This window comes from Channa argus, chromosome 7 (assembly GCF_033026475.1).
Source record: "Channa argus isolate prfri chromosome 7, Channa argus male v1.0, whole genome shotgun sequence".
NCBI lineage: Eukaryota > Metazoa > Chordata > Actinopteri > Anabantiformes > Channidae > Channa > Channa argus.
This window is the reverse complement of record NC_090203.1, coordinates 9,415,081-9,437,444: the sequence shown is the minus strand read 5'-3', so window position 1 is coordinate 9,437,444 and position 22,364 is coordinate 9,415,081. Positions and strand designations below refer to the sequence as shown.

General features: G+C 39.7%; 1 protein-coding gene across 9 annotated transcripts in view; it reads left to right on the top strand.

Annotated features, from left to right (window-relative positions):
- Positions 1 to 4,954: 4,954 nt before the first annotated feature.
- The window catches only part of grik5 (glutamate receptor, ionotropic, kainate 5), a 79,314-nt gene continuing 61,904 nt past the window's right edge, over positions 4,955 to 22,364 (top strand). For 4 of the 9 annotated variants that reach the window (XM_067509456.1, XM_067509457.1, XM_067509455.1 and 1 more), the window contains exons 1-3: positions 4,956 to 5,294; positions 5,555 to 5,713; positions 10,619 to 12,573. The gene's annotated coding sequence lies outside the window, so the exon portion shown is untranslated. Of the gene's footprint in view, positions 5,295 to 5,554; positions 5,714 to 10,406; positions 10,518 to 10,618; positions 12,574 to 22,364 lie in introns of all 9 variants that reach the window. The other 5 variants (XM_067509453.1, XM_067509452.1, XM_067509459.1 and 2 more) reach the window with 5 other exon arrangements.

The following is a 22,364-nucleotide window of genomic DNA, read 5'->3' as shown; positions in this document are numbered from 1 at the left end:
TAAGTAACTGCATCATAAATCATGTTAAGGTCAACGTACTATATGTGCAGTGCTATAGAATATGTCCCTGGCAGAAACGTGATAGTTTTGTTTATAGCAAGATGTCCATATCTTATTAAATTGCACTTATGTATTCACTATTCTTGAAGTTAATGGTTTTGAATGACACTGGTGGCCTCTGCTTAAAGTGTGGTGTATGGTAAAATGTCAGAATTATGCATGCCCTTTTTATATTTAATTTAGCCGTTCAACTCCAATAATAATCCTTTCTCTTCTGCAAATGGTGACATGAGGTAGATTAAGATAGATTAAAAAAAAGAGATGAAAAAAAAAGATGTAATTAAAACTGTACCGTAGTAAAACTGTAGATGCAATTTATTGCACTTAAATGCTGTATATTTAACACAGCTTTCTGTCTAAAATCAAAGCATAAACATTGATCTGGCCTATATATTATTGTACAGTTAAAAACATTTTATTTACTACATTAATCCATGTAATTTCTTACTAATATAATTTCTAATAACATTTGTAAAATAATTAAAACATTGAATTATTGCTATTCCATTCTGAAAAGTAAAGATGAGTTGGGGGGCTATTAAAACATGTTGTTTGTATTTGACTGAGTGCACTTGTGCAAACTTACTCAGTTGGCTTCAGCTGAACTCTTTTACCAAATTGTAGTTATTGTAGAATGATTGACCTAATTAAGTAATAGTATATATTGATCATTCTCTACATATATGTTTTGCTTGCACATGCTTGTCTCTGTTGTCTGTCCTTTTAATATTTTCTTTTTCTCCTTTGTCTATTTTTGGTCATTACTTCCATTTTCTAGCTCTCTCCCTCTCTCTTTCCTCCTGCGACATAGTGTGTCTCTCTCTTTGCTGAGGTGGCTGTACCTGCTGTGACTTTGACAAAGTAGTCTCTGCACGAGTAGTGGTGTATTTCTTTGTGTGTGTGCACGGTTGTACAACAGAGTGCATGCAGTGCTTGCACTATGTTCATTTTTAGTTTGCAGATTTGCCGATCTTTTGCATTAGTTAAATGTGCACATTGAATGCATGTAGCTTGGATCTGTGAGTGTGTATGTGGGCATACTGCAGTATGATAACACCTACCTCTGCTGCTTATGTCATATATACTCTGTTTTGCCCCCCTATTGCCCCTCACTTTTTTCATCCCTTGCTGTCTTGTTCACCTTGTTTCTCCTCGGGTGCTTCTCTTCTTCCACCTCTCCATGCTCCCTTTTCCTTTGCTCTCCAACCTCTCTTTGCTTGTCTCCTCCCTCTCTGCGCCCCTCCCTCTTGTTTCCACCTTCCCCCGCCCTCTCTCTCTCTCTCTCTTTCTCTCTCTCTCTCTTTCTCATTGATAGTGAAGCATATGTGACTAGAATACTGAAAAGCTAATCATTATTCCACAAGTAGAGCGCAGTGCTTGGGTAGAATGTCAGTTCTCCCCCCTCCCACTGTCTTTGTATCCTTCTCCCTCCCCTTTTTTGCATGCTTTCCAAGCAATAGTTAACGCAGAAGCCACATTTGGGTTCTACAAAGAGAAAAGTAAAGAAACACTTTCGCTATTACACAGTTGCAATTTCATACACCGGCTTTCAACACTTGCAGCAAAGTGTATATGTAATGGTTGAGTAAGGTTTACATTTGTGGTGTGGATTGCTCGCTCTCTGTCTGTCTGTGTGTGAGTGAGTGATGCATAGTTGTTATGTAAAAGTGCTCCACATCAATTTGTCAAGAGAAAAGTGGTGTGGGATGGAGATGAGAGAGGGACAGCTGTTGAATGCATATTTAGAGAGAGATGAGACACTGAAACAGAGAGTGACAGTGGACTTTCAGTGAGACCCAAATCAACAGTAATATTTAAAAAAAAATAGCATTGCTGTAATGCATGTTGGATTATCAGATTCATTGTCACACAATAGTCTTATTTCACTGTCATACAAAATGAAGAAAGGGGAAAATTAGATGAAGTAAAACACACACACACTGGGGAGTGTGTATCAGTGTGTGTGATGGAATTGGAGAGACAGCACTCGGAGACTCCTCCTGACTTCCTGAAAACTGCAGCTGTGGGTCACAGCCAGAGGTAACCCAGTCCTCACAATCCTCCACTACACACACACCACATGCACAGAGCCTAAATAAAGATTTTTGATTTTCAAGTTGGTTGGATGCAGACACAGTCATAACTAAATGTCCACACAGACACACACAGGGAAAACACAAAAATGCCATGGCCTAAGGGAACCTCTGGCGTGACATGGCTGCAGTTTAATAGGCATGAGTGAGTAATAGGTGTTCCAGCACTGTCCACCCACTGGACAAAGACATCTTGAGATGCACATAATTTTATGAAATGCAAAGTGAATAGGTGAAAACATGATGAAGCACTGGGTCAATGCGTAGGGGGTTGGGGAGCTGTTTAAGAGCAAAATGGAGGAGACAGCTCAGCAATGTCACATATAATATTTGTTTCCTTGTTTGATTAGGGGACAGCTTAGTGCACAAACCACACTGGATGTATGTAAAGGCTCAAATCAGCAGATATTAGTCAAATAGCCCCTAACTTGACATTATGACCCTATGGATGTAACATTTTTGGGTAAACTGATGCAGTGTAGATTAATCAGTGCCAGATTTAGTTGTTGTTTTGTTAATTTAAAAACAGCATCCCGTAACCTAACACCTCTTTTAATATCTTTTAAAGCACAGTTTACAAATCACTGCAAGGCACACAACACGGTGTTGTCACTAGCAATTAAAGAGCCACCTCATACACAGAGTGACAAAATCAATGATTCAACACACTGTGGTGAGTTTAATAGCCTTGGAGGACATGAAATGCAAAGAGAGAACTGGGGCTGCAAGGTTAGGAAAAAGATCTATATTGAAAAGGCTGCTTGGACAGACCAAAGCCCCTGAGTGGAACAAAGGCATCATAAGGCCAAAGTCCTAGTCTCGTTAGGGGGCATGAGACAGTTTGGTGTGATAGAAGTGGAATTTGAGAGTTAGGCGGTGACATACTATCAGGTTAGCTGGCTCCTTTCTCCTGAGACCGCTCTCTTCTTGCAGTGGAGTCATGCTGTTATGGACTTTTGGCTTATACAGTATGACTGAACATTATAAATAGTGAGGGTGTCAGGTCCATTCAGGGGAGACCTGCATAAGGTGTCAGGGTGCTCTGGTGGGAGCACTGATGATTGTCTGATGAAGTATGAGTTTACAGTATGTGTGCAAGTATGTGCCCAGTGGTGCAAGTTGTCAGATCCTTTAACCTAAGTGTCAAGAAAAGTACAACTTAAAACATATTTCACTACAATTAAAAACCCTCTATACAAACTTTTGCTCAAGTAAAAGTCCTAGCAGTAAATTTTACTTTAAAACTACAATATATACATTATACATTAAATAATGGCTTTAAAGTGCGTCACAGATGGTAGAAGTCTGTAGAAGAGGGATGGCTGGGTGGAGCAAAGTGAATCGATTTTGATTCAAATGTTAGTGCCAAATTAAGTTGTATATCGCTTTAAGTATCCATACACGAACAGTACAGAATGTCTTTTTGTATTGACCTTGGGTATTGCATAACTGTTGCATGTAGATTTGTGTGAAAAGCATTTAAAAATTTCTTGTCAGCCAAAGTGGTGAGAGGTTGAACTGCTACTTTATATAGTTTTCTATAATACGTCAGTAAAACTTTATCATATTTTCCTAATCGACACAGGGCACTTTGTCATTGAGAATAAGGTGCTGATCATAAACCGCAACATGCTCAGTTTAAGTCTGGACTTAAGCTGTGTATATCTTCTGATTTCTAGTCATCTTTGGCAGACGGCTGCACTAAAGGTGCACAGTGAAAACAAATCTTAATTTACAAAGCAGCTCGTAAAACTACAATGTGCAATTTTGGGCATTCAAGCTTGTGATAGCATGTAACTTCAATCCACCCCACTAAGGCCTCACTCTTTGAGATCTGCTACATTCTGCTACCCAAGCCTCAAAAACATAAAACTTGCCAGTCAAGCAGAAATAATTAGTCTTCTCTAAATGGATAAAAGGGCATGGCTCACTAAAAAACCTTTGGGGGGCCAAACTTTCTGCGCTGCTTTACATTGCTCAATGAGTCACAAATTACCTTTGGAGCATATGTCTTCTAAGAAATATTAAAAAAAAAAAAAAACTTACATATTCCAGCTGTCAAATTTATGTTGTAAAAAGTACAATATTTCTTTCTGCAGCATAGTGGAATTGAAAAAAGTAAATTCCGAGGTAAAATACAAATACCTCAGCAAGCCTGAATATATCTAACCTGAACTCTAAAAGGTTCAATTAACCTCCCCTGCTTATGTTTGCGCACATTGATGCTGTTATGTTAATATGTGCCATGCCAGTACAGTGCATGATGTACATTTACATCTGATTCTTGTTTACGTGTGTGTAAATATGTGCATTTGTATGTGTGTGTGCGTGTGTGACAGAGTGTGATGTGTCTCATAGGGTATAATGTGAGTCACATGCTGGTGTGATAATATTTGTCACTCGTGAGCATGTAGCCATGTCAAAGTTTGTCAAGGCAGTTTACTCTGGCTAGGGATATAATACATCCCTATAGTCTCTCTCTCTCTCTTGTTCTGACTCTCTCTTGGCATGTGTCTGTTTTAGATAGTGTGTTTTCTTCATGGCCAGTTTTCCTTTCTGCCTTTTTTCTCAATTCAAATGCTTATTGCAGAGACTGATGGAGAGAAGAGAGAGGAAGGGGGTGGGTGGTTGGGGGGTGGGGGGGCTGAGTTGATATTCATCTTTGAGAAAAATACCTAGGAGGGAAAGAGAGAGTAAAGGAGTGGGTGTTGGGTAAGAGGAGGAGGGAGGGAAAGAGTGGAGAGCTGATTAGATTGGAGAAAGCCAAGGAGATATACTATTGAGCAAGGGGAGAGACAGAGAGGGAGGAGGCAGAGGGGAGGGTGACTAAGTGAATGCAGTTTGCCGTCGCGTGTCGCTGAATCACAGAGAGGTCTACAGGAGGCAGGACTGATTGGACTTGAATCAACAAATGGATACAGAAAAACTGGATGCGTACTGCATATGAGGAGAAAATAGGGTAGGATGACGAGTGTGTTTTCATATCCTTTTATCTCTGCATCAGATACTGCTGTGAGGAACCCACGGGGAGGGAAAGGAAAATAGTGGACAACTCATTTCTCTCTACCACCTCAGAAGCCGAGGAGCTGTGAACCGGAATAGAGTCGACTGTAGTACTCGCTGGGACTGAATATATGCTCAGTAAGTGTTTATATAGGCTGCAAATGTCATTGTATGAGTATGTGTGTGTGGATTGATGCCTCTGGCTTGTGCACTGCCTCTGATGGTTTGTTTTATGAAGAAAGAGAGGAAAAAATGAGAGAAAAAGAGGATGGAGGGAATGCGAATGTAGCTGTGCTGCATTGTATTTTCTATTGTCATATGCTGTTTTGATTGCTTAATTTTTTTCTAATTGAACTATCCTGTAATTGACTCTGTGTTTGTGCCTTTTTCTTCCACAGTGCCGGTTTGTGCGTGTATGCGAGTGAGTGTGTGAGAGCTGATAATAGCAGCCCCATTGGTATTCAGCGGAGGGAGCTCCAGGATCTCGTTGCGCCTTTCCCCAGGATGGGATCACAGAGCAGGGATTGTGCTTGCCTGTGGAGAGCCCACTGAAATAGGTGAGTGTTTGTCTATTTCTTCCTGTTTTCTCCCTTTCTTTTGTTTCTTACATTCTTCTGTATGCCCGCTTTTCTGTGTTCAATACATTTCCATCTTATTTCCTTTCTCTTCCCCACTCACCCTGTCCACCCCACCTCCCTACCACTCCCCCACCTGTTTCCCCCAATTGCTCTTTTCATCCTCTTTTTATCCAGCATCCATTTCTGCTTATCCCCCTTTTTGTCATGGATTTGGATGGAATCTGTATGGCTCACTTCAATTTGTTGCCCCCACTCCCAATTCCCTTTTTGGCCCCTCTCTCCTCACTCTCTGGCTCTATTAACCCTCAGCCCTTCTTGCTTCCATCGCCCTCTTAGTCTCTTTGAACCTGTCTCTACATTCAGTTTTAATTCAGATACAGGGAAGACATTTAAGTCTCTTTCCTGATACAGGCAATGAATGGAGATGCCATGCATTTTTGTATATGTGAAAGGATGCTATTTCTGTGTCTCTGTCAATCATTTTTATGCAGAGTGCAGAGAGGGCAGCCTCATTGTGTTGGATTGGTCCAACATAAGGTTATAAATTAAATCAATGTGTTTAATTGCCTCAGACATGACAGCTGTGACATACATGTTCAAGCACACACACAGATATACACACTCATTTTACACTCACCTTCATCTTTGCTCTTCTTACCGATATACCTTGTGCACACAAATTCACACCCACCTACATCTTTTCACACCTGCGACACAATAGCAGGCTAATGGTGCCACAAAGGTTATGCACACATGCACACATGATAGCAGACACTGGACACTAACCCAACTGTCGACCCAACACACTCACATGGTCTTATTCTAAATGGTTTTAGGAGAATATAGGTGGCAGATGAGGGTCATATCTATCTACACTGTTGTATTGATTACTGCTGATGCACTGAACAGCCTTTAATGTCTCATTTTAAATGGACCATCACCTCACTAGACTTTGGAAAAAGGAAGGAGGGAGTTACTGATTCTATTTACTGATTTTGTTCCCTTAAAAGAAATGATGTTATCACTGCATGTCACAGAACTGAAAACTGTTCTTGTTGGTTTCTCTGTACTGTTTTGAATTATGAAACGTATTCATCCCTTTGCTGGGAGCTGTGACCTTTGTGATTAGAATTCAGAAATCTTCAACAGGTGCAAACTGTTGCATAGTAACAGAGGAGCGACTACCTGGGTAGCTACAGTAAGATTTAACATCCTGCTTCTGTTTTTAGGTGTAGAAAATTGATTTTAAAAACAATTGTATTATTTCTTAGAAAATTAAAAGAAAAAGACCATCATCAGTTTTGCCATCAGTCATTTGCATGCATACCTGTCTGCCTAGAACATTCATAGTGTAAAAAGGTGTAAGAATGTCAAATTATAAAGGGATACATAAATGAAGGTATATTTATTTCATTGCCTCAACTTTGCTACAAGCTTTCTTTGCATTTAGTTCATTAAGTGGTAGTTAGTTGTTACACTATTAATGCTTTTTCTTTCTTTCTTTCTTCTTGAGTTTTGAATATGATTGATGCTTGCTATGAGATTTTTTGTAGATTGGCTTTGTAGATTGGCTTTTGCATAGGTTGAGAAGTCTATGGTATAAGCCTGTGGCTTCTTGACCTCTCCAATCACATTTATAGTTTTTCTTTTCTTGTTCTCTTATGCTTCTTTATGTGCAAATTTTTAAACTAACTTAAATGTGTCATAGAGTTGAAAGGTACAAGCTAAATGCTTGTACTTTTTATATATATATTTTTTTTATCTTCAGGAAAGTTCTAATTTAGTTCAATTTAAATGCATTATATTTGCAATACATTGACCAGACTTAATTGGAAGTAGGGATGTGTTTTGATTGAATTTGGTGGTGGTGGGGGGGAGAGAATTGCCCCTGGAAGCATGAAAACTATATCTAAACCTGTAATGTCTGCTTATTACTGTAAGTCTTTCATTTTGTTTGGTAAAAAATATTATAATTGTGTCTTTTACAAAACATTCTGTCATTTGTATAGTATAAGTTCTCCATTTACCCTATGCATTTAATGAAAACATGTAGACGATAATGAATAATGTGGTACTTTTGAATAAGCATTTTAATTTTTTTTGATCCCAGAGAAATTAAATTTTAACACTGCATGTAAACATTTAACACAATATAAGTTTTCTCATAGTTTACACTGTAGCACACACAGGTTGCAGATTCCTGACCAAGGCAAAAAACTGACCTGTAACTTGTCTCCAAGAGGAGGCAGAGCAGACCCCATTCTCTCCCAAACACATAGCACTTGGAGGTTCAACTAACACTCGACCTTCTCGGTATGAAAAGGTCTTTTTTTTTTTTACACATCTATTCACGTGAAACAGAAGAGAAGCCCACACACCGCAAGCTTGAGTGACACACAATTTATGTTCACTAAAAATAGTCACAGATATAGCCAATGTAAGGCAAAGCAAATTCACCAACAGTTAATAAAAAATTTTCATGTTACCATGCATTGTTATTAGCGGAGTAACATTAGATTCTACACCATGTTATGCTAACTTACATGTACCAAAGAGATTTTATGGGGAGACTTTCCAGATAAACTGCTTCAGTGAGCATATCAGTCTCCTCAATACATCAATGACAAGCACAACATGTGAGTGAGCAAACTTAAACATTTGAATGACTTAGTGATCATTTACATTGCAACTGCAACTCAAAGGTTCTGTTGTGGTTAAGAGAGCAGAGATAAATCATCAGATGTGTCAGAATGTGTTAGTTTTAATGAGGGCTCGACAGCCCCCATGGCCATATGAGTTCGACAAATAATGAACACATTACGCTGAATGTGAGGGCAATACTCACATTGGTATACACTAACACTAACCATCAAAACCTATGTCTGGTTGCAGACAAAGTTGGTCAACTATCGAGCGGGAGAAGGTGGAGAGGTTTATTTCAACATTAGATAGACCTTGAGTCAAAGATGGTTAGTGTTAGGCAAAAAAGGTTTATTGGTTGGACTGAGAGAACGCTATCCGTCTAGGTTAGCCCCAGAAACATTATAAAAAGACCAACTTCCTGAAAAAGTTGATAACCTCTGGCCAGGATTAACAGCTGACCATCATGTCGGCAGTCTCTGATCTTTGTCCAACAGCAGGAGATATGTTATGTGACAACACCATGTTGAAAGACTGGTTAAGCACAAAAACAACTTAGGTTGTTGGAAAGATTTTGGATTGGGTTAAAGTAATATCTTTGTTTTAGTTAGAGGACCTTTGTCATTATCTTTACAATAATCAGCTGGTGGTTAAGGGTGTGGAATATTCATGGTTGAAAGGAAAACCAAAAACTCTCATTTAGAAATGGGGAGAAGGTCTCCTGTGTCCAATTGTCCAAAGTCCAATGTTTTGTAGCCATATCTACCCAACCCAACCTCCCTACACAGGGTTTGTCATTATATAACATCACCTGACTTTAATTAATATGAGATGCTTTGTTGCTTAAAATATGTTTCTTTGGGGCATTTGAAGCCCTAATCACTAGATGCAGCTTAAGAGGAAAATGTAACTATGGGTTAATGATAGACTACCTGCTTAAACTACCTATGGGATACATTTTTATCGAAGAAATAAAAAGTCTATAATTCCAAGAAAGCACAATTTAATACTATCGCTGTGACGTACTAACGTATTGTATTGTTTATACTTTGTATTCTTTATTAATTTAAAAAAGCTGTTTAGTATCAGTTTAGAAACAAAATGTGAAATGTTAACAACTTTGCTGGTTGACCAGTGGAACAATTTTCTTTATTATATCAGTCTGTTTGGACATGAAGCCTTTAGCACATTCTCATATCTAGTAGCTTATTTAAGGCATTGAAAATATTGCAACTCAAACACCTTGTTTTTGTGTATTTTGACTATCTGTTAAATATTCAGTCTAACTTTGTTCAGTGTTAACTGTAATCTTTGTACTGTGTATTGTCCCTAGTAATCAATTGTTTTAAATTTAAAGCCAAAATATGTTAGAAGATCTTTATTCATGCTGTCTCACTTTAGTTGCTCTACCAATTACTGTAACACCATGTATTTTACATAGTGTTATGTAGATAGTAAACAGCCTTACATTTATCCACAAATATTTCCATCAATGGCGTCAAATGCAAAGTGCTCTTTCCCATTATGACTCATTGTTTGGTGTCACACATTCAGCATGACTCTCTGGCCTTCACCTTTATACATTAGAAAACAACAATCGTACAGGTTCCACAGCCAAACAAGCCAAACCACAGCCAAACCAAATGCACAAGACAGACAATGTGTTTTCTACACAGAAAATTCTGCATTCAAATAGCATAAACTTAACTTAAAACTTGAATAACTTAAAATTTGAATAAGACATTCTAGTTCCACTCTACATTAGTCATGTCTCCCCGGACTTTGTCAATGTTATGGGCCTGGAGTGTAGTCCTACCTGCCTCAGGTACACTGAATAACCTGAGGTAGCTTTCTCTGCTCTTCAGTCTGCTTCCTCATATGCATCTTGTCTTGGATAATATAACACGTGATAGACAGATAACTTGAAACAAAAAACAAAACATAAACCATAAATAAATCATAAATCAAAATTGTAAATAGAAATTTGGGTAGAGAGTGTTTGAAGACAAGCTTGTGAAGTATTCAATCATAGGGTGAGACTGAAGAAGGAGCAAACAAGCGGCAAAGTCGGAAGAAGAGTGACAAGGACGGAATAGACAGCAGGACGACAGGCAGAGTGAAGTGTGACGAGGAGGAGAATGACGTACGTGATAAGGCAGAGTGACACAAATGTCACCATGCTAACCTTTTATGCACTCTCACTCTCTCCTCTTTACTTTGCTTCTATTCTTCCCCTTCTTCTAGATTAGGACCGATGCAGAGGTGGACAGCCAATCGACAGCATGGAAGCCAACGTGCACCCTCCAGTGACTAGCTTTCACCACCAAACTGCCTCTGCAGTCTCCAGCCTTCAGCTTGAACTACACCAGCCAGGGCAGAGTCTGCAGCATTGAGGACTAACGTGACAGTCTGTTATACCAGAAACTGTTTAGAAGAAGTAGAGGAAAGCTTAGAGTAAGAAACCTCAAAGGAGTCGAATTACTGCAAACCAGTCAACCTGTTGAGCATATGAGAGGCTTCTTGGACTGCATGAGAAATGAAATGGATTGGAGTGATGCTTGAGCAATGGTATGGAGCCTTTGGACATGTACGGATTTATCGACCGGATAACCTATTGAGATTACGCCACTTTTGTGCACACCTCAGAGCTGGGCCACTTTTCCAGATAGGCTTCTGGGCAAAAGGGAGTAATTGAAAATTCCCCCTCAAGTGGCACTGTATTCTGATTTGTTGTCTGGGAGAAAGGATTCATATTATTTTTTTAAAGAAACAATTTTGAACACCGCTTTGCTTTATCCAACATTTCTTCCCTTTCTTTTTACCATCTTTCTCACACATATTGTGGAGAAATACATTATGAAGCAGCACCATTCTTCATACTCCCTTGGTGATGGAGAGAGAGGAGGGACAGACTGTTCAGAATAGATAACGAAGCAGGAGACTGAGGACAAGAGGAGTAAAGAAGGAGCAGAAAATAAAGGGAAACAGGTAGAGAGGGAAAAAAGAAAAGAAGGCAAGAAAAGACAAGTATTATCTAGGAATTGCTCACAATCCTCCTGGAGTCCTAAAGTCTCTTTCTAATTTGTCTGTGCTGTGTTGAAGGCCAGTTAAGGCAATGGGCAGGGGAGGGGTCAGGATTTACACCAGGTGGGGCACTTGAGCGGGAGAGTAGGGTTATGTCCCCTTGCACCTGCCTGGTCTGTATCTTGGTGTTTGACAGGAAGACAGAGTGAAAGATGGCCTGGTAAACAGACTGCTACACTGAATGACAGACAAGCTCTGAGGCTGGTTAGACAGGCAGGAAGGAAGACTGGTACACAGCCTATTCCAAGTGTCAGGCAAACAGCCAGGCAGACCAGCACAGTAGACAGCATGCAATTGATTGTCATTTTGTGCAGTGTGTGAAGGAAAGACAGAGAGTAGGAAAGAACGCAGAAACAGAATAAAAGAAGTGTTTGTAGATTTTTGAGAATCTCAGTTCCCCTGCATCCACCTCAGCTAGTAGTGGCAAGCCCATGCACTAAAAAACCAGGGTGGAAGTGAAGGAGCTGTTACTAGAAAGGAAATACAGGTTGGAGAGAGAGGCAGGCAAAGAAACAGGGAGAGAGCAGGTGTCAGAAATCCTCCCCTTCATCTGCTTGTCATTTACTCCTTTATGTTCTCCCGTTGTCTGGTGAGGTGATTGGTTTTCTGATGCTGATCATAGTTCCTCTGCAAACCTGAGGAAAACGAGAGGTGGACAGACAAAGGACAGCAGAGAAAAGCAAAAAGGCACGAAACGTTGGAACCACATCTTGATTGACAAATTTTTCACCCTTTTTTTTCTGATTTGTCAAGACGGGCTCTTGGTTTTTTTGTGTTCCTTTTTTCTTCTTGAAGTAAGAAATAGAAGGAAGAAAAACAACAGCCCAATCAGTTCCTTATTGTCTTTGTAGACAGAATTGAACCATTTCTTATCAGCTGCTGATTTCTCCTGCCTTCTTCTAAAGGAATTATTTTCTCTATCTCAGTATAAACACTGGAATCTTCTAGATTTCCTCTCACATCCAATGACTTAGTGGGAACTCCTCTGACTCCCTTAAGGTGCCCCCCCCGGTTGAGGTCCTAAAAACTTGTGGTCTTAGATCTAAATGCCTGTGTTGACTCACTACTACAGCGAAAATATGGCACAGCCCTTCTGATACCAACTGATTAATTCTGTAAGTAGGACTTTCTTTTTCTACATGCGCATGTATGTATGTGTTCACATGAAAACTGCATGTTATTAGCTCACGTATGCAGAAACAAAGATATGTTCCATCTTTCTGCAGAGTTGGTTTTATGATGTCTTCACAGTGGACTTGCTTTCCTTGGCTTCCTCTGCTCCAGGCAATATGAGCATGTGTGTGTGCGTGTGTGTGTGTGTATTTCTGCCAAAAAAGGAGATTTTGATCTTACAGCCAAGCTTACAACAAACAGCATCAGCGTGGTGTCAGAAAGAGGCTGAGGAGATGCCTTTTTCACTGGGTGTGTGTGTGTTCCCCTGTGTGTGACTATGTGTGTATTCAAGCCTACATATTGGTCCTGAGGTTAATTTGAACTAATTAGTGGTGAGTGTTTTTGCTTCTCAGAGCAGTTTTTTGGTTCTGTGTCAATGTACTTGCATTTATTAGGGTGAGATGGAGAGAGGATGGAGGGTACACAACTGAAGAAGGGTGAACAAGCTAATGAGAAGGACTCTGATTTCCTGACTAGTTCTTTGTTGCCTCCATTTCATGTTTAATGCCCTGAGCATTATTACCCAGGCTGCATATCATTTCAGACTCCTTTTATCTCCCAATGTGTTGCCTATATTGGGACCCAGCCTCTGCAATGTCCTGCATATTACTAAGCCCATCTATCTCCGTGGACACATCCACATCTTTATACACTCCCACAGTCACCAGGCCCTGCATCGGGAGACGCTCAATCAAGATAGTCCCTTCAAACAGACCAATGAACTGTGAATAACGCCATTACACAAACTCCCAGCTCAGAGTGTCACAAAGACAGAAAGATTGGGAGGGTGGAAAAAAGAATGAAAAAGAAAATGAGGGAGAGAATAAAAAACATTCTGGAGATAGAAGAACATAAGCAGAAGGGGAATGAGTGGAGAGACAGAGAGTGCAAGACAGAAAGCCACAGAGAGCAGGACACACAGACCAGGAAGGGTGAGAAATGGAGAGGGGGAAGGGGAGTGTGAGGGTCCAGAGGGGCTGTGGAGCAGGAAAAGACCTCTGCTCCATTGGGTCACTCTGATGGGCTTAGCAAGGCCTTGCTTTGTTCACACTGTTGGTCAGCCTCTCAGAATTAAGATTACTAAATAATACGATTACTGCAGCTGCACACTGATAACACACTGCTGCCGATCCCCTTTGTCACTGTCAGAAAACCCAGTGGAGAGAGCAGCAGTGGCATATGATGGCATCAAAGCCATGACAACACTGAGTACATTACCCTGTCACAAGGACCTTTGCTTCACAACATGAGTTCTCTGCTTGTCACTGAGTAAAAATGTGAAAGTTGATGTGTTTCATTCAACAAATGGCTATAAACTAAATCATAGAGAAGCAAAATAAGGTATTTACAGAAGTAGTATATTTCCTTTCAAATGAAAGTAATTATCATTATGTTCATTGACATGACCTACATTTTAACATACCATATCTTTTTTCCAGTTGCTGCTGTGTCAAACCAAAAAGAGCAAACTCTCATTATATCACCTAAATGAACATGTGTAAACCTAAACCAAGGTTCTCATAGTTAAGCATTTGCCACTTATATTGATGTTTTATACCCCATCTATGCAATTTGTTTCATGTTTCTATGCTTGACAGCTCTGACACAGATTCCTGCCAAGTTGACCTTGCAGTTAAAGTGTAATAAAAGCTGCATTCCCAGGCTATGTTGCACATTGATACGTGTTCTTCTGGTAGCTGATAAATGGTCTTGCTACCCTTGGGACAGGTGAAAAACAAGCAGGCAGCAGAAACCGCTGTCCTGTGGAAGTAAAGTACAACTGTCTGAAAACACAGTGAGCTAATATTAAGGTTATGTTGGCCTCAACCCCCTCACATGAGACACAAAGTATCTCTCCTCTCAGTAGGAGCAACTATTTGCCTGCACAGATAAAGATTAGCTTGAAGCAGGAAACAGAAAAGACGCATTTAGCATGTGATGGTGTATAGTAAAAACAACAAACCAGAGCGGAGGGCGCAAAACAAAATCAATGAATTATGACACACAGCACAAACATGCAGCTTAAAACAGCCTTAAACCACTGCGAGTTGGCAACCGCTCATTTCAGTTTCTTCTCATGTGCAGCACATTTGTCATCGAGTGGAGGTTTCATGTACATGTCATGGAATGTATTGGTTTCAGTGACATGAAACGAACTTTGACCCCAAGGCCTCCCAGGCTGAGCCCCCTTGGTTACAGAATCGCTGTATGAGTCACTCTGTAGAACCAGTAAAGCTCCAGTCAAAAAGCATCCATGTTGAAACACATGCACACGTCCAGACATGTGGAAACACTGAAGCGATATGGAGATGATGTGCCAGATTATCAGTTATGTGTCCGCACCATTCGCCCTAACCTTTTATATGCGCTTTTCACAGCAGCAGTATGGTACAGTACATCAAAATTATTTCACACGACTTGTTCCAAATTTGTGGCACAAATGCACATGGTTCATAAGATAATCTTTCACATTGAGTTTCAAAGCTTCCCATTGGCCCTGTTTGCACTAGTGAGGTCCTTTCAGATCAGTGATCCCATCATCCCCTGGGTTAGATTTTCTAATTGCTTAGATTTTTATTTTCTGGTTCCAGATTTGCTTGTGCTTGATAGAGTTGTTCCTTAATTTTCCACTTAGCTTGCTTGTGAGGCTAAAACACATTTACACTTGTTTCTATCTGTAATAATTTTACAGCTATTCTTCCTTGAAACTGTTATGTAGCAGGAAATCTTCTAAAGAGGGCACTGATTTATAAATTAAATCAATTAAAGCAATAGATAATTGTTAGAAGGTTAACAACACTGAATCTGTCATTTTCTTGACAACTTGAGACTGAATGGCTTCTCTTTTCATGCCCACGATATGTCCCCCTGAAGTCTCTCAAATAGCTCCTGCTTCAAAGTCAACCATGCCAGTTTGGGACATGAGATCTCTTCTAAATCTGAGCAGCACTTTACTTTCCTCTGCCTTCAGTCCAACACAGCTTTACCACTAGTGCGAAGCACTGCAGCCTGCACTAAACCTTTGTTCCTTATTGCCTAATGGGGCACAAAAAAATGGTCCTATTGCTTAGTTGTTTGTCCGCTCCTTCTTGCTTCAGGCTAGGAGGCCTTGTGGGGAAAGACTGAGTGAGTGTATGAGTGTGTATGAGGAGGGTGACAAGAAATGGACATTAGGACACACATGCCCTTTCCATAATGTGCTCCCGGCTGGGCTGTTTGGCTGGCCATAAAGTGAATGCTGCTAATGGCCTCTCAGTTAATGGAGTCATTAAGATTGGATTGCAAGAAGATAAAAGCAATGTGCGTAATGTGTGTGAACCGGATGGGAATGTGATTGTTTGTATATGTGCACTGTTACTGTAACCACAGTGTATTTCTAGATGTTTAGTGCTTCAGTAGCTACACCCAAGATAACACTAAAGATGTCAGTGGCACTCTTCAGCATGAGCATCAGTAGGAAAGGTCAGTGTTTTTCAGTGTAATTGTACTCTCTAAAGCTCAGGTGATCGGTGACCTGGGCTGTCCTAAACAGACAGCTGGCACAGGCTCAGAAAGGCACAGCTGTAACGTTTCACTAGATTTTGGTGGCTTTTGTGTGTATGCATAAATGACAAAAGCCGAAAAGCCTGATTTGAGGTCAATTCAGGACCGTCCCTAAGAGAATACAGCAAGGCTGGCGAAAAGCATCCTGGGTAGTCTTGCGTGTTGTTTTCATGTTGACATGACTGCTCATTAAGACTATGTCAATTTCTTGATTCTTACCAGAGGGTTTGCTTAAGTCACCATTTGAAGCTTTACTGTGGTTGGCCCAGCTCCCCTCATTTACTGGTATTCAGTAAAATCCAAGATTAAATGCACTACAAAGACAGTTTGCAGGCGGAATTAACATTAAATCACATGATAAAATAAATAAGAGAAATGTCCTAATTAGGCCAGAAAGAGTCAATAACCTTTACCTAGTAAATGTTTTTGTATATTTACATTTTTCACATTTTTCAACTTTTATATTTATTTTAGTATACTATTTACAAATATAACTAATACCAAATTGCCATTAGCCTTATTTGTCAAATGGCATCTGCCCATGTATGAGAAGATCTGAAAATAAATTTAAGAGTGTAAGATTACACCATTTAAACCAATGAGTTACTAAGCAGGCAAAGCCCGTAGCTGGAGAATAGCATCTCAGCAGGGAATGTCATTCTGCAATCACTGATCAAACCTGTCTGCAGACCCCTGAGGAAGCGTGAGGGGGTCATGCTGCAAAATAAAGAAAGCATGTTTAATTTCATTGCCATTTTCAATTGAGATAGGTTAGTAATGTTAGTTATAATAATAATTAGGAGTGACGGTTCTAAACACAAATGTAATTATTGTTTGGGGATGTTTTTGTAAAGATGTTTGAAAAGCTCATATTTAGACACTCTCAACTACAGTATAGAACATCTTTTATTACAGTATCCGCTGAAGCACTATTCACACAGTCTCGTGATGTTCATTCACTCTGCTACAATTGTACATAACTGCTTGTGTGTGATTGTTCAAAAAGCATTCGGGTAACAGCATTGTCAGCCTTGGTTTACCGATTCTGTTTTACATTTTTATGTTTTACTGCTGCTCCTGCTAAGCAGCAGTTTGCCTGACAGTGTAATAATGGCACTCGTCATGATATCTACAGGTATTGCCTCTCTCTGAAGCAGTCATTAATACATTTATGACTTGGCTCTGCTCTGAAGTACTTTGTAGCTTTTGAACATATCATTGCACTTACAAACATAATGCTGTAAAAACCGAAATGTAGTTGAGCACCACAACTGTAGAACTTTTTCTCCTCTCCAGTTCTACTGTAGAAATAATTTTGACACAAAAAAGATTATTTTTCTGAAGCATATTTGTTAAAAGTTTAACCCCACATTAAACTAACAAAACACCTATTGTAATTTTTCTTCTTTTGTATTTCTTACTTGAGTCATTGTTGAAAAAAAGGATTAGTATTAGGGATTATTAGTATCCCTATTACTATAGCTCCTGCGGCAAATGTAGTCCATACTATAAAAATATAACCTAAAAAGTAACCAGGGTAAATAGGGGTACAATAAATTTAAACTAATACTACTAATAATACAGAGTTGACATCAAAAAGATATATATAGGTAATACATTGCACTAAGTGGAGGTATGCGTGTTAAAACAAGAAAAATTACCCATGTGGGCTTTGTTAATGTATACTTCAATTTAAAAGCTGTTCAGAATCATATCATTCTCATACTTCATTTTCATTTTGATCAATTACTGCCGCCCTAAAATACAGTATAAGACCAGATTTCATCGCCACTTTCATATTTTCCCCTGTGTCAATCTATTTTCCACAACACTGTTATTTTGGGATTGTGAGTCAAGAGCCTGTAATCAGTTTCGTCAGTCAAAAGTATTAACATGCAAGTCAGTTCCAGCTCAGCTGCCTCGGCCCAGATAGTGATGCTGCAGTTGATTATGGGCTACTGCCTGATTTTAAATGTCTGAATATTTAATTTTACTGGATGAATCATAATAGTCTAAATGGGATCATATCATGTCATAACTGAATTTAAAAAATACAACAGATGTGATTAATTCACTCATTTAAGGGTTTATTGGCTTTTCCTCAAACGTGTGGTGGGTCTGTAAAATGTAACAGCTTTTTTATTTCTTTTTTGGAGTCAAAACTTGGCTTCGATGACTACCTCCTGCTACTGCCCCCCTGCTGCAACCAGATACATATGAGTGTCATGGGATAGTAAAATGTTGCATGCATCACTGGTTCTTTAGTCCGGATGTGAGATAAATTCAGATACCCAAGGAAGAAAGTGTTGACTGTAATTAAGCTCATATGGTTCTAAGTAAAAATACTTCTTTAAAGTAAAGTGTTTTTCTTAACAGTTTGACGCCTTCCTGAGTGCAAGATTTCTACATCATTCAAGTTGAGCAGTAGTTCATCCATTTTTTAACTCTAGCTCTGGAGAATTTAAAATAAACACTGGCCAAAAAACTGTTTAATAAGTATCAGAGAACCAGTGGCCGGCTGATACTTTCAGTACTTTCAAGTCCAGGCAAACTCTCTGCATTTGTGTGCACGCAATCTAAAAAATGTTGTCCATGTGGATTGTGTGCACCTACTGTGCATGCACCATACAAGCAAACTTGGTTGCCTGTTTCATTCTTTTTGTACTAATTTTCTAAGTTTTATTTTTTCAGTTTTGGCCAGCTAAATACAACGAAGAAACAAATTATTGTATCTTGCTATCACTCTGCTTTCAGAGGGTACCATCATGTTTTGTAGTTCACTTGTGTGGAATGTGCCCAGGTACACATCCACTATTAACCCAGTCTGAATAGTGAGTACAATGTCCGAAGGCAAGTGGTAATTAAAAAATAGGCCCTTATTCAGAAAGTTTGAGTAATTTATAAAGTGCTTTTCTCTAGCAAGTGTCAAATTGAGTTATCATCAAAAGCATCAACAAAACAAAAATTAATGAACTGAATTTGAACACATGAGAATTGACAAGATGTTTGTTGTCTGCTGTTTAGTGTTTATACATTATCATTTGACATAGCCTCTGTGTGTGTGTTATGCATGCAATGCTTGTATGTGTGATACAGTTGCGTAGGCGTTTCTACTGTCTGTATCATGATGAGTGATCTGTCAAGATGAAAGCTGTATTGTGCTGCCTGTGTTTACAATTCCTTTGAATTCCATACATGATAAACTCTTGTGGGGTTTTCATTGATGCATTCTGCCAATGTCATGGGTAGTGCCTGTGTGGTAGATGCCAGAATCGATGTATTTCACGCAAGTGGAGCTGTGTACATGCTGAGAGGCATAGAGGATTTCAGACTGCTCACAAAACAGTCTTTGATCCAAAGTAAAACAGGCTGTGAGAGCACGTCTACTGATTCACTAAGGTGATACCATCCTATTAGCACCTGTCGACATCCTCAGCTTTGCTGTTTGCTAAGGAAAGTCAACAAAATAGCATGGGAGTCAACATATTGTGTGTCTTATTAAAAAGCTGATAGATTCAAGCTGTTGGTCATGGGTATTAGTGAGCAAATTGAGGATTAAGAATTGATTGTAAATATAATGTATACTGGCTTTATTTTCATCAAATGGTATCTAAACCGACAGTTGGTTTTTAGCCACTTGGGGACAGCTTAACAAAGTTCTAAACAGAACACCTCAATATCTACCTTTTTGTTAAGCTTAACAAAAAGGTAGATATTAACAAGCTTTTTGTTGGCAACTCCCAAAGACAATTCATGTCTTCAATTGATGAATGAACATCTATGTTCACCAGCTGGTTGCTAACTTTTTTGTTTAATGCACATACACAGTGGGGTTTTAATGACTTCCGGCTAAAAACACTGTTGCTGTTGTGTGCGTCTGGAAATGACACAGATAGGAGCTGTTGGAGTAAACCAAGCAGTAAAGCCAAAACAATGAGCTGAAAGGTGCTAAACTGCACTGCAGATTTGAAGGGAACTCAGGTAAAAATTCTGTTAGAGTACCCAGATAAAAAAACTGCTCAAAAACAAAGTTGTGATTCTCACTTTATTGGGTACACGTTGATGAAAACTAATGCACTGTATAGTAGCAGTTTTGAAACAAATCATTTTCTTCTTCAAAAGAGAAAAAAGGAGCCTTAGCCCTTGCATTTCCTTTAGATGTGCGTCTCAAGGATGACTCTATTTCTCCTAGTGAGTTTAAAAAAAAATATGTCAGAAACAAATCAGACTGAACAGAAAGTAAATTGAGGCTGAATTACAATCTTGGTTTTGTCTCCGAAGAGTAAAAGAGCAAACTTTGAGACGTGAAATTTGATTCCGGGTACAAACAACCCCATTTATGTTACATGCAACCACTTTAACAATACAGTTAAAGAGACTCTAAATAATGCATGGAAGCTTGCAATCTAATTGTATCCTAATGGGAATTCAAATACACGCCGGGTAGCTAATTAGCAGTTACGTGTTGTTTCCCCATTGAAGATTTATTGTTTACCTGCCAATGTCAAACCTGTGCAATCTCCGACACTGAGGACAAAACAAACAAAAACATAGACATCATTTGTACTGCCTGAAGATTTTTAGAACCTCAGCTTGTCCACATTTTCCAGTTTCACCATCTTGTTTCAGGAAGACATAATCAGTCACTAGCAGTTGGCCACTGGCAAGTGCTGACGATATCCTGTCTACGATAATAACAATAGAGCCTCATAAGGGGATAACCTGTCTTATTTCTCAATGGATTTACATACAGCAGGCAATCATTGCGGCCACAGGCTCACTGTGACTGATGGTGTGTGTCAGCACTGTACATGCAGCCTTTGTTTTTCATTTGGCAATCAGGCCTGTCGAGCCATGCTACTGCAGAGATCAATGCACCATTTGGATGATTGTAGTGTGTGTGTGTGTGTGTGTGTGTGTGCGTGTGTGCGTGCGTGTGTAATTCATTTAAATGTTTACCTGTGGGCCATCTCACTTAGTTTTACTGTAAAGCAGAGAAAACATAGCCCTTCTTTCAAGGGACACTACACGATTACAACAGCAATTTTCCCACAATAGCTTTGATATTAAAACACTTGTACAATAAATGAAATATGCTAATAAAGGGAAGTGTGTATGTAGAACTGTGTCCTCTAAGGCTTCTCTACTGAGGGGATGTTGGAGGAAGAGGGGAGGAGATGGGAAGCGATAGCTCAGCAGAAATATGTAAAGTCCTCTGGTGGCTAACTAATCTTCCAGGCTTAGGGCGGCTAGTTTCCTCCATGCCCTCATTGAGGAAGGGGAAGCTCTGTCAGGCTCACCTTTCAAGCCGCCTGGGCCATTGCCACAAGGGGAAACCCAAACATATCGATAGCTGTTAGGAGGCAGGGGGCTACAGATAGAGGGGGACTAATTCTCTTCCTCCTTAGAGCACCTCCTCCAGCTCATGCCTTTGCCCCCCTCACAGGAACATAGAGATTAGGCAAGGTGAAGATTGAGGATGCAAGGAATGCAGTCAAGAATGAGGTGAAAGAAAAATGAGGAAGGTGGAAAGTTGAGCAAGAACAATTGACAGGACTCAAACAAACAGACACCCCAGAACGGCTGTGTTTTATTTTTTCTCTGATCATAAGCCAAAACCCGGAGTGTGCATGTGCTCATATGAGCTTGCATGTGTCTGGGTGTATGTGAGTGTGCATGCACAGCAGCTGCTGAGGTGCTGTGTTTATCTGTGTGAAAGCTTTACGGTAAATAAAGCTCGAGTCCTGGCAGGGAGACAGGTGCAGCAGGCTGGGCCAAAGGAGAGTTACTGTAACTCAGGCAGAAAGAGAGAGAAAGGTAGAGAGCAAATCTCTTGAAAGTGCCAACCGGACAGCCTTTTGATGTGGCCCATTGGCATATGTTGAATAAACATGAGTGTGTTTCCTTTCGAGTAAAGCTAGGTTGAAGGTGTGAGCCTCATTAAACACCAAGAGACCATGTTGGTAAAAGAGCTGTGCCCCTAATCGACAGCGCTGAAAAGCCCTGCAAGTTCATCTGTTAGTATGATTATTTAGTATCATTTGACCATCAAGTTCATCTAATCATACTTATACTGACAAGAAAGTATGAAGGCTTCAATTACAAAGAAATTTGTGTACCAGGTAGACATCTAAACATTTGAGATCATTTACTGTACTATATTATCTATTCATTATTCAGTGTTTCAAAA